This window comes from Pan paniscus, chromosome 22 (genome assembly GCF_029289425.2).
Source record: "Pan paniscus chromosome 22, NHGRI_mPanPan1-v2.0_pri, whole genome shotgun sequence".
NCBI classification, from domain to species: Eukaryota; Metazoa; Chordata; class Mammalia; order Primates; family Hominidae; genus Pan; species Pan paniscus.
The window spans coordinates 33400699-33413608 of NC_073271.2; the positions used below are offsets into that span (position 1 = coordinate 33400699).

Below are 12910 nucleotides of genomic sequence, written 5' to 3' on the forward strand. Positions count from 1 at the left end.
CGAGTAGCTGGGATTACAGGCGCCCACCAACATGCCCGTCTAATTTTTTGTATTTTTGGTAAAGACGGGGTTTCACTATGTTGGCCAGGCTGGTCTCGAACTCCCGACCTCATGATCTGCCCACCTTGGCCTCCCAAAGTGCTGGGTTTACAAGTGTGAGCCACTGCGCCTGGCTCCTTTTTTTCCTCTTATTAGAACACTTGCCATTGGATTTTGGATCCACCCAGATAATCGAGGATGATCTCATCTCAAAATCCTTCATTACACCTGCAGAGAACTTTTTTCAAATGAGGTCACATGCACAGGTTCTAAGAGGACGTATCTTTTGGGGAGGCCAACACTCAGCCCGCTATGAGTACACCTATCTCATAACTAAGAGACTCATAGAGCACATGGTCTCTCTCCTCTTTTGAACATGTCGTGGGCTTATTTTGTCATAGGATATTTTCCTCTGTCTTGGGTCTGATTTCTTCACTCATTATTTAAAAAATTTCTCTCGGTCTGAACCATGATGAGTGAATTCTGAGTGGGTTATTGCCATTCTCCAAAGTTTTCCTCCTATGCCCAAATTTCTCCTCGATAGTGGTTCATTCCTCTACATACAGAGAGCTATGGAGGTACATGGAAGGTGCTATGGTTTGAATGTGGCCTCTCCAACATTCGAATGTTGGAAACTTAATCCCCAGTGCAACAGTGTTGGGAGGTGGGGCTTGATGGGCCCGATGCTGCTATAACAAGGGCTTTGGGGCATGGGTCTGCTTGCCTCTGCTCTTCTGCCATGTGAGGACATGACGCTTCTCCACTCCAGAGGATGCAGCATTCGAGACCATCTCAGAAGCACAGAGACCAGGCCCCAACCTGCCAGTGCCAGGATCTGGGACTTCCCAGCCTCTAAAACTGTGAGAAATTAATTTCTATTGTTTATTTATTTATTTATTTATTTTTGAGACAGAGTCTCACTCTGTCACCTAGGCTGGAGTGCAGTGGCACGATCACAGCTCACTGCAGCCTCAAACTCCTGGGCTCAAGCAATCCTCCTGCGTCAGCCTCCCAAAAAGCTGCGACCACAGGCATGAGCCACCATGCCCAGCTAATTTTTGTATTTTTGTAGGTGGGGTTTTGCCTTGTTGCCTGGGCTGGTCTCAAACTCCTGAGCTTAATCGATCCTTCTGCCTCGGTCTCCCAAAGTGCTAGGATTACAGGCATGGGCCACCATGCCTGGCCCCAACATGTGTTTTTTAAGGGAACACAAAACACAATGCAACCCGTAACATTAAATGATCACCTTTGCGTTTAGAAAGACCCTGCACATTGCCTGCAGCGTGCAGCATGTGGTAGAGGGTAGCAGCTCACCACACATTCCAGTTGGCAAATGTTTGTAGTAATCTCAACAACAGACCATGGTGAGTGGGCAATGCCCATGGTGGCAAAGTAGGATAAAAAGAAGTGGGACAATAGAAAACAACGTAGCGGCTAGCCCCAGTGTGACTCAGTCACTGAATGGACCTGTGCTGCGACAGCGAGAGAGGCTCCACCTGTAGGTGAGGGGTCAGGGTTCCATGTCCCACCCAAATCCCCATTCCCATCAGATACACTCACAGGGACTTCGTGAAACTTAATGGTCAGTGTAGGAAAGAGTCCCTGCTTCCTGGTTCCCCGCGCCCTGGAGCCTCACTCCACTCTGGGATACACCCCAGCCATCACACCCAAATTATCCATTCGCTGATCGGCGGTAGGTAATTTGGTGTATTCTGAGCTTCAGGAGGAAAAACCCCTCTATTTACTTTTGGAATTAGTAAACTTCCATTTCATGTTTTTCCCTGAAGGGTGTTTAATGTGAGGTCCTTTTTTCTCTCTCTCCCCACTTTTTTAAGGGAACAGCATTAGTCTGGGGGCTACACAAAGGATGCTTGTTGAATTCTGTCAAAGATCTGCACAAGATGAGTGACAGTTAGGTAGACCTGTCTGCTTTCTGAAATTTCACATGTTTGCATTGAATCCCCGCCTGAAAATGTACATATAATTTTAGAGATCAGGTCAGGGACTCTAGACATTCTGTTAGATGTCTCCCCCTATATGTCCTCCCCTTCCTCTGTGATAGCAGAAACCTCAACTTTTTTTTTGAGACAGAGTTTTGTTCTTTGTTGCCCAGGCTGGAGTGCAGTGGCGCCATCTTGGCTCACTGCAACCTCCGCCTCCCGGGTTCAAGAGATTCTCCTGTCTTAGCCTCCCAAGCAGCTGGGTTACAGGTGCCTGCCACTACGCCCAGCTAATTTTTGTATTTCTAATACTTTTAGTAGAGACAGGGTTTCACTATGTTGGCCAGGCTGGCCTCGAACTCCTGACCTCAGGTGATCCATCCATCTTAGCCTCCCAAAGTGCTGGGATTACATGCGTGAGCCACCACGCCCGACCTAAACCTCAACTTTTTAGCTGGACGGACATGTGACTGCTCTGAAGAAACTTTGCATTTCTTCACCACCTGTGCAGCTAGAGGTGGCCATGTGGGCTGTTAATGGAAACCTAGCGTGCAACTCTTGGGAGGTGCCCTTCAAGAGAGGGTGCAAACCGGGCGGTGGCTCACACTTGCAATCCCAGCACTTTGAGAGGCCGAGGCAGGCAGATCACCTGAGGTCAGGAGTTCGAGACCAGCCTGACCAACATGGTGAAACCCCGTCTCTACTAAAAATACAAAAATTAGCTGGGCGTGGTGGTGTGCAACTGTAATCCCAGATACTTGGGAGGCTAAGGCAGGAGAATCTCTTGAACCTGGGAGGCGGAGGTTACATGAGCTGAGATTTCGCTACTGCACTCCAGCCTGGGTGACAGAGCAAGACTCCATCTCAAAAAAAAAAAAAAAAGAGGGTGTGCAAGTCCTTCTTTCCTCCCATTCTTCCCACTTGCTGGTTAGTATTTGGATGCACTGGCCTGAGTCTGCGTAGTCTTCTGGGGCCTTGAGGCAGAAGCTACTTACTAGGATTGTAGAGGGATGAGGGACAAGGCAGAAGGAGGCCGAGCACTTCCAGGTACCCTCTGTCCTGGCCCCAGCTGCCTATATTTATTTAAGAGAGAAACAAACAGCTATCTTGCGGGGTAGACAGAATAATACTTCCCTCCTTCCCCGAAAAAGATACCCACATCCTTGCCCCTAGAAATAGTTGAATATATTGCTTGACCTGGGGAAAGGGACTTTGCAGATGTGCTTGAGGACCTTGAGACGGGGGCGGGGGTTAGCCTGGATGATCCTAGTTATTCTGGGTGGGCTCAAAGTCATCATAAGGGTCCTTATATGAGATAAGCAGGAAGATCAGAGACAGAAAAACAACCTGTGATGACAGGAGTGGCCAAGGTTGAAGTGAGGCACCTTGAATATGGAGGCAGGCCCAGAGATCAAGAAAGAATGCAGGCACTGCAACACCCTGGAAAAGGCAAGGAAACATGCTCTCCCCTGGAGCCTCCAGAAAGAACTCAGCTTGGCCCACACCTTGATTTTAGTTCCTCAACTCTCATTTTAGAGTTCTGAACTCTAGAGCTGAAGGATAATACATTTGTGTTGTTTTAAGCTACTAGGTTTGTGGTCATTGGCTACAGCAGCAATTGGCAACTTATACACTTCATCTTGCTTGAGCGACTGTTATTTTGTAATTTCAGACACTCGCAGCTACCTCCAGTCCTAACCAGGACAAAATCTGGTATCTGGAAGTGGGAAAATGTATGTTGCAGAACCTAGGTTGTGGCACTGACTTAGCAATGACATGCCCGGGACTCATATATTGCAGGTAGGAAAAATGATGATCATTAGGACATGGCAATGGGACATTTGGTGGCATGTTTCCAGGGTTACTTTAGAAGGCATACTATATGCTGACCAAGGCTGAGAGTCAGGAGGAAATGGTTGGAAGATCAGAATTTTGGGCACAGTCAGCTTCTTCCTGCCACTTCCTGCAAAATCCAAAAGAAAGGTGAACTTGAGGAAAGCCAGCCAGTCTGTCAACCGAATGAAAAACATCGTTTTGGCAAAGGAGCCCTCTCTGCCTGCCACTTGCAAGCAAATTTGAGTGATAAGCTGGTAATTTGGGGCCTTGCTGGACTGAAAAACCCAATGGCTTCTGTATTCCAAGTAAAGGTTTTACTGAGGTCTCAATGTTTTACAAAGGGCTTTACATGTCCAATTCTCTGCTAGACATTGAGAGCCAGTCCAGAGGCAAACATGTTGGGGAAGGTAACTTTTCTTTCAGTTCGTGGGTCTCCAGCCTACAAAGAGCCCTTCTAGACTTATGGAGAGCTCTGAACACCACCCCAGGGTGCAGGACTTCAAGCTGGAGGAAGTGCATTGGTGGGACTCTGAAGTTGTTGCCCTTGGTAAGGGTATGAATATGTACCATGTGTGGGAGGAGAGATGTGTATGGATATCAGGCGGCTAAGAGGGCAAGCTGTGGCAGTTTGCTTTTCTCCTCCTCTTCTATAGCAGAATCCTGGCATATCTTGAATGAGTTACGTGTGTATTCAGATACTGGGGTCCTCAATTTCCAGGGCAGACAAGTAAGCCCTGGAACAGCGTCGAGCCTCTGGCCACGATCAGCTTTGTCCTTTCACCCCAGTGTACTGTTATAAGAAAATGGTTGGGGCATTATGAAGTTAAGGTGAGCATAGTCTACACATGCTCACCCTCACTCCTGAGAACAATTAAAAGTATGGGGGATTCCGGCCGGGCGCGGTGGCTCATGCCTGTAATCCCAGCACTTTGGGAGGCCAAGATGGATGGATCACAAAGTCAGGAGATCAAGACCATCTTGGTTAATACAGTGAAACCCCATCTCTACTAAAAATACAGAAAATTAGCCGGGCATGGTAGCAGGCGTCTGTAGTCCCAGCTACTCAGGAGGATGAGGCAGGAGAATGGCGTGAACCTGGGAGGCGGAGCTTGCAGTGAGCCGAGATCACGCCACTGCACTCCAGCCTGGACAACGGAGCGAGACTCCGTCTCAAAAAAAAAAAAAAAAGTATGGGGGATTCCCAAAACCACTCTCAGTTTTGATAATTCACTAGAAAGACTCACAGAACTCTCTGAAACCTGGTGTACTCATGGTTACAGTTTATTACAGCAAAAGGATACAGATTAAAATCAGCCGAGGGGGCTGGGCGCGGTGGCTCATGCCTGTAATCCCAGCACTTTGGGAGGCTGAGGCTGGCGGATCACGAGGTCAGGAGTTCGAGACCAGCCTGACCAACATGGTGAAACCCCGTCTCTACTAAAAATACAAAAATTAGTCAGGCGTGGTGTTGCGCATCTGTAATCCCAGCTACTTAGGTGTCTGAGGCAGGAGAATCGCTTGAACCCAGGAGGTGGAGGTTGCAGTGAGCCGAGATCGTGCTACTTCACTCCAGCCTGGGTGACAGAGCGAGACTCCATCTCAAAAAAGAAAAAAAAAGAGAAGAAGAACATAGGGTAGAGTCCAGGAAAGAACCCATCACAGAGCTTCCATTGTTTTCTCCCTGGGAAGCCATGGATAGTGCCACTTTCCTGGCATTAACGTGGACAACACATGTGGAGTTTGCCCACCAGGGAAGCCCACCCAAGCTTAGAGTTTTTACTGGGGTTCCATTGTGTAGTAATGATTGATTTCCCATGTGGTTGATCGCAGCCTCCAGCCCCTCTGGATGTTGAGCTAATATGACGTGACCCCAACCCCCTCCCTAAATCACACTGTTAGACTTCCTGGTGTGGCCAGCTCCCAATCTAAACAAAGATACTCCTATCGAGCATGATTTTCCAAGGGCTGAGAGATTACCTACCAGAAGCTGAAGGCAAAGGATGGACCTCTCTTTGGGCAAGGTCAAATTCTTTATTACACAGACGCATTGTTCTACAATAATGGAACCTCAATTTCTAACTGAGCACAGAGCAGCCAGAATCAAGAATCCCAACCTCTGCCAGAATTCCAGCCTTTTGTGCATCTACTTACATCCCATTGTAACCATGTGACTAAATTCTAGTCAATGGGATGTAAGTGGGGGTTGTATTTGCCACTTCTGGGAAGTGTCCTTAAATAGAGGGGCCTTGTTTTCCTCTGCCTTCTATCTTTTTGCTTCCTATACGGGACTTGAGGAGCCATCTTGGCCCATAGGTAATGCTTAGGGGTGCAACAAGGTGGAAAGAGCCTGGGTTCCTGTTGATTGAGGCACCCTTTATACCTGCACCAGGCTGCTTGGAGAAACCACTTCTATCATGTTTAAGCTGCTGTCATTTTGGGTTTTCTGCCATTTGCAGCCAGATATAGTCTCAACACTTTGCTTGAAACTTACATTTATATTGGTTACATCCAGATTTGTAAAACTCTGCTCATCAAATTGACGATCTCATCTTTAATCCAGCTCACACTCATGCTGCCAAATTGTAGCCTGTCACTGGAACACTAGACAGGGTACTGGACAGTTGCTTCTCTGGAACACTGGCCTTTATTCCCAAGCCTTCATCACATTCAGAAGGGACTGTTTTCTTTTTCTTTTTCTTAAGAAACTCACAGTCTACCTTTTCCAAGTAAATAATCATCACACTTTCTGTGGCTAACCAGTTGGAGATTTGACTGAACACCTAAACTTTACTAATGTTATATCTAAACTTTAAGTGAATTTTTGCTACACCTTTAAAAAACTGACTAAAAGATATTTTTTAAATCAAAACGAACATTTACAGATCTTTCCAAGACCTGATATTTGAATTTTATTCATATTTTATCAAAGTGGGCCAGAGTTTCCTATGTGCAATGGCTTGGCATTGTGCCTAGAGAAAGCAGGATAAACACTGAATCTCTGCCTTTATTTTTTGTTTTTGGTGTCTTGCCATCCTTTGTTCTTCATAAAGACCTTATGGTAGCTTTTATCTTAGAATATCTTAGATATCTTAGAATATCTCTAAGAAATTAATCTTTAAAATATAGAAGGTGGACAAAAAACCCTTTGCACACTGTGAAGACAGGGATTTTATCCTTCGTTCATTGAAGAGCAGCAAGATATTGGGACATGGATATGGTGCAACCTCTGTTATCACCTTTCCTATTTGTAGTCTTGGGATTGGAGGTTGAAAGAGAATGGAAGAAATGGCACTAGAACCCAAAAGTTCCATTTCTTTCTTTCTTTTTTTTTTTTTTTTTTTGAGACAGAGTCTTGCTCTGTCGCCCAGGCTGGAGTGCAGTGGTGCGATCTCGGCTTGCTGCAAGCTCTGCCTCCTGGGTTCACACCATTCTCCTGCCTCAGCCTCCTGAGTAGCTGGGACTACAGGCACCCGCCACTACGCCCAGCTAATTTTTTATATTTTTAATAGAGAAGGGGTTTCACCGTGTTAGCCAGGATAGTCTTGATCTCCTGACCTCGTGATCCACCTGCCTCGGCCTCCCAAAGTGCTGGGATTACACACGTGAGCCACCGCGCCCAGCCCAAAAGTTCCATTTCTAATTTGCCTACCTTAATGACTTGATTTTCTTATTTTCATGGTAAATAGGAATATGTATGTTGAAGAAATATGAACATTAATTTTCTCATAACTGCACAGTGAAAAACAATGTTTTAAACTTTAATAAATATCAGTGACTTGTTTCTTACTTTGCTCCATTACAAACACAAGGAAAGAAAAGATGTACAATGCCTGAAGAATAGAAACACCATCAATCCTCAACAGGGTCACCTAACTGTCATTATGAAGCAAGGGACTCTTGCCAGAGATTTGTGTCCTCAGTGAAAAAGGCCTCATGGAATTTTCTTGCTAAAAGGAACCTGAGACTTATTGACACACGCGTCCTCCTTTTCCAGACGAAACACTCAAGGCTTAGGGAAGTCAAAGTATACAGAAGGTCCCCGCTAATTAGCAGCAAAGCCAGACTCAGCACCCAGGTTGTTCTCGCTCCTGGAACAGGGTTATTTGTGAACATCCCATGTCCTCTTTATGATGGTTACAGATGTTTCATATCATCAAGGTTAAGATGAAAGATCTCAGAAGCTGCAGAAGTGCTTAGATGCACCCACAGAAAACCACCGGATCCAGCTAACTCACTCTTTCGTGATTGGAAAGAAGCATATTCTGGTGAAGCAAAAGATTTCTATCTCCAGAATAAGGCAGAAAGCATTTTTACCTAGCAAGCCACAACAAACCAGTGAAAGAACATTTAGATTTCCAGAGTCCATCGGCAATACAAAAGTCACCTAAGGAATAATGCCAGAGGCATATCTTCTCTTGTAGGTTGTAAATTCCTTGAAAACAAGAACTGCTCAACTTCCCATCTCCTACGACACCCAGCACACATCTGATGCTGGAATTTCTTTTTAATGAATGAAACACACAAATCATTGCTTTAAACCCTGGAATTGTGCCCTTTTCAAAAGAAGCACTTAGTAGACATGTGTCTAATTTCCTGTGCTGTCACAAATATTATTTAATCACACTGTTAAAAATAAAGAACTCCGGGGCCCATGAACTACATTCTCCAGGCCATTAGCTGCTCTTTCCACTTTGGGCCTCTCAGCTGTGCAGCCGGAAATGGATCGTGGGGAGAGGAGCTGCCACTCTTCTGCAAATATCCTGGAATCTTGGCTATGTCAGGAAGTGTTTGGAGAATGCCTCGGAAGCTGAGAAAGTGTTTCCAAAGCAGCATGCACACGAAGATATTTGAACCAGAGAATGTCCACTCTGAAATAGATGCATGGAGTGCATTCACAGAATATCACGTTTTTCTCAGGTTTAAAAGCTACAGCCCAGTACTCTGAACCCAAGAATTAAGGTAACTGTAAAAAGTGAGTGCCTCAGATAGTTGTTATGTTTGCAACAGGTCACTTGGTTTTACATCAATCTCATGGTAAAATACATATAAAGTTGTGATGAAGCTCATAGGCATATTATAATGGTTCCCTGGTAAATGACACTAGCATGTTGCATAAATAACTATATCTTTTAGGCTGGGCGTGGTGGCTCATACCTGTAATCCCAACACTTTGGGAGGCCGAGGCTGGTGGATCACCTGACATCAGGAGTTCGAGACCAGCCTGGCCAGTGTGGTGAAATCTCGTCTCTACTAGTGGCAGAGATTAGAGGCAGGAGCCACTGAGCCCGGCCTCTTTTAATTGCTTTTTTTTTAAAAACGGCTTTATTGGCTGGGCGCAGTGGCTCACACCTGTAATCCCAGCATTTTGGGAGGCCAAGGTGGGCGGATCACCTAAGGTCAGGAGTTCGAGACCAGCCTGACCAACATGGTGAAACCCCGTCTCTACTAAAAATAGAAAAATTAGCTGGGTGTGGTGGCACATGCCTGTAATCTCAGCTACTCGGGAGGCTGAGGCAGGAGAATCGCTTGAACCCAGGAAGCAGAGGTTGTAGTAAGCCGAGATCATGCCATTGCACTCCAGGCTGGGCAACAAGAGAGAAACTCCATCTCAAAAACAAACAAACAAGCAAACAAAAAAACCCCAACAAAACAAACAAACAGAAAAAACTATATCTTTTAAAACTGATAGTCAATGATTTTTCACTGAAAAATAGGTATTATTCATTAAAATCTAAGAATACAAACCAGCCACAGTAAGAAAACTGTCCTCTCCTCTTTGCCAGCAGCCTACACAATTGAGATGCTGTGCAGTTTTCCCCTCAGCTCGTAACACTGAAACAGCAAGAAATTGTCTAAGGTTAGAATTTCTAGTCATAGGAAACTTCCAGCGATGCCAATGTAAAAACATTTTGTTTCATTTCAGAGAGTTAAGAGAGCAAATCAAGACATGAAAATGATCCCCCCGTGGAATATGCCCCTGCTATTGAGAGAATAAACTACTGATCTACGCAACAGCATGGATGAATCTCAGAGACATTTTGCTAACTGAGAGAAGTCAGACACAGAAGACATAGTCAATGATTCCATGTGTATGAAATTTCTAGAAAAGGCAAAACTATAGAGACAGAATGGCTGATCAATGTTGTGGCTGATCAAATCGAGGCACAGAATGATCAATGGTTGCCTGGAGCTGCGGGTGGGAACAGGAGTGACCTCAAAGGAGCAAGGGGAACTTTTGGGGGTGGATGGGAATATTGGGAAACTGGACTGTGATGGTTGCTAAGTGCGTCAGTTCACGGAAACCTATCACACTGTACCCTCACAATGAGTGACGTTTATGGTATGTAAGTTAGACCTCAATAAAGCTGTTTGTAATCATTTTATTTATTCTTTTTTTTTTTTTTTTTTTGAGACAATGTCTCACTCCATCACCCAGGCTGGAGTGCAATGGCACGATCTCGGCTCACTGCAACCTCTGCCTCCAAGGTTCAAGCGATTCTCATGCCTCAGCCTCCCGAGTAGCTGAGATTACAGGCATGTGCCACCACACTCAGCTAATTTTTTTGTATTTTTCGTAGAGACGGGGTTTCACCATATTGGTCAGGCTGGTCTCAAACTCCTGACCTCAGGTGATCCGCCCACCTTGGCCTCCCAAAATGCTGGGATTACAGGTATGAGCCACTGCACCCAGCCAATAAAGCCATTTTTTAAAAAAAGCAATTAAAAGAGGCCAGGCGCAGTGGCTCGTGCCTGTAATCCCAGCACTTTGGGAGGCCAAGGCAGGCAGATCACCTGAGGTCAGGAGTTCAAGACTAGCCTGGCCAACATGGTGAAATCCCGTCTCTACGAAAAATACAAAAATTAGCCAGGCATGGTGGCAGGCACCTGTAATCCCAGCTGCTCAGGAGGCTGAGGCTGGAGAATCGCTTGAACCCAGGAGGCGGAGGTTGCAGTGAGCGGAGATCGCACCATTGCACTCCAGCCTGGGTGACGAGCGAAACTCCATCTCAAAAAATAAAACAAACAAACAAAAAAAAACAAAAGGCAATTAAAAGAAAGGATTCTTTCAAGGCCAGTGCAAAACTGCTTTGCAGAAACAGGTGACCTCCCTTGTAATATTCATGGTAGCCATCACACTTCCCAAGTGTGGGACACTTTGTCCTGAGCAGGGGTTCTCTGAGGTGCACATCCAGATACTGTCACACCAAACCCGGCTTGGTGATCTTTCAAACTCCAGAATTTACAATTTCTAAACATAATGATTATGATATTAGTCAACTCATAGAGTCCAAGAACGTGAATACATGGAATTGAGCAAAACAAACAGCATTTCCCTAATGTCGGGGGATGGTGGTATGACTGGGAGCCAAAGAGAGCTTTGTGGGCTTTTGCTGAACTACGCAGCTGTTCGGGGCAGCTCCTGGAATGAGGAAAGGTATTTCGGGTATAGACTGAAATACCTTCACTAACAACTGTGGAATGCTGGCTATACACATCACCATCACTGCAGAAATGTGGGGAAATTATTTTAGGAAAATCCATCTTGCTCAGAGGCAAAAGAATAAATCGAACATTCTGTAGTCCACCTCACCAGTGTTTCTATCCACAGCGAGGGGTTTTCAAACTTGGGTGTGAGTCAAAATCTCCTGACCTGTTGAGAAGGCAGATTCCCCGGCAGGGCCCCAAGGCCATAGAATTGAATGCCTGGGACCAAGTGCCGGAGTCTGAATCTTTAACTAGCCCTCGAAGTGATGAGGGTCCTCAAAACACGGCGTAAGGAACACTGGCCTCCAGCAATGAAGAAGGTGAAGACACTCAGTCAGTCTGTGCTGTTTGGGCACCTCTGCTGATTTTAGTTCTGCTTCTTTCCATTCCTCTCTGTCTCATCTGCACATCTCACGTTGTGCCTTGGTCCTTACCTGCCCCATAGCCTTGCTCTCAGGGACAGAAGTCCCACCCGTGGTGAACTGGAGACAAATAATTGTTAAAAGGTTTTCTCTTGCCTGCCCCCCTTCCCCTCCATGGGACAAGACTATAACCAGAGGCTGATTAAGCCTGTGCCCATTGGCTTCTATACCGGTTCTCACTTAATCACTGGAGAGGAAGCTGCAGCAGGTTCTAGGTTCTAACACCCTGCTGGGGTTTTAGATTGGTGGCTCATGCCTATAATCCTGAAGCTTTGGGAGGCCAAGGTGGGAGGATGGCTTGAGTCCAGGAATTGGAGATAATGTCTCTACAAAAAAAGTTTAAAAAAAATTAGCCAGAAGTGGTGGCACATGCCTGTAGTCCCAGCTACTCAGGAGGCTGAGGTGGGAGGCTGAGCCCAGGAGTTAGAGGCTGCAGTAAGCCGTGATCCCACCACAGCACTTCAGCCTGGGCAATAGAGTGAGACCCTGTCTCTAAAATCAATCCATCAATCAAACCGTGTTGAGGGGGAGGGAAGCATAGACTTGGTTGAATTGGACAACCGAGCCCAGGACAGAGCTCTAGTGAGGCCCCCTGTTCTGCTGTCCCCTGGGAAGGGAGGGATGGCCCCTGCATGAGAACACCTGCACATGGTGGTCCACTATGCTCTTGATTCCTGGGCTTCAGGGAGGCCTCGACTTCCCACCCTCTTCTGCAGCAGCCCAGCCTTTGAGTGGTGACCCTTGGCTTTCTCTGCAAGATTCTCCCCACCCACCCAGACCCTTGGGGGAAGCCTTAGGCAGCCAGATCCATAACACGTGACCCCAGCCCCTAATGCTCAGACCAGGAGTAGACTTAACCAAAACTGGCCAATCAGAGCCCCTTTTCCTGGAAACTTACACTTCTAAGATATTCCCATCTTGGTGTGTGCTGGTTTCTCATACAGAGTAGGCAAAATGCTGGGGCTGGAGCATTGCTGAGCGAGTGGCATAGAAAGCTTAGATGAAAGGGAAGCAGGTCGTGAGATGGAGAGGGCATCCTGGGTGACTGCATTCAGCACCCCTCAGGAGTCAGTCCCCTCCTGAGGCCCAGCTGAGGTCCTGAGCTCAGTTCCGTGAGACACCCCAGTGTTATTCGAATAAAGAGCCTTTACTGTGGCAGCGCCTCCCTAACGCAGGAAGGATCACATT

General features: G+C 46.3%; 1 long non-coding RNA gene across 1 annotated transcript in view; it reads left to right on the plus strand.

Moving 5' to 3' along the window:
* Positions 1–11733, plus strand: part of LOC129394965 (uncharacterized) — a 30374-nt gene extending 18641 nt beyond the window's left edge. The window contains exon 3 of the long non-coding RNA XR_010111102.1: positions 9739–11733. This is a non-coding gene — a long non-coding RNA (uncharacterized LOC129394965). The remainder of the gene's footprint in view (positions 1–9738) is intronic.
* Positions 11734–12910: the final 1177 nt, after the last annotated feature.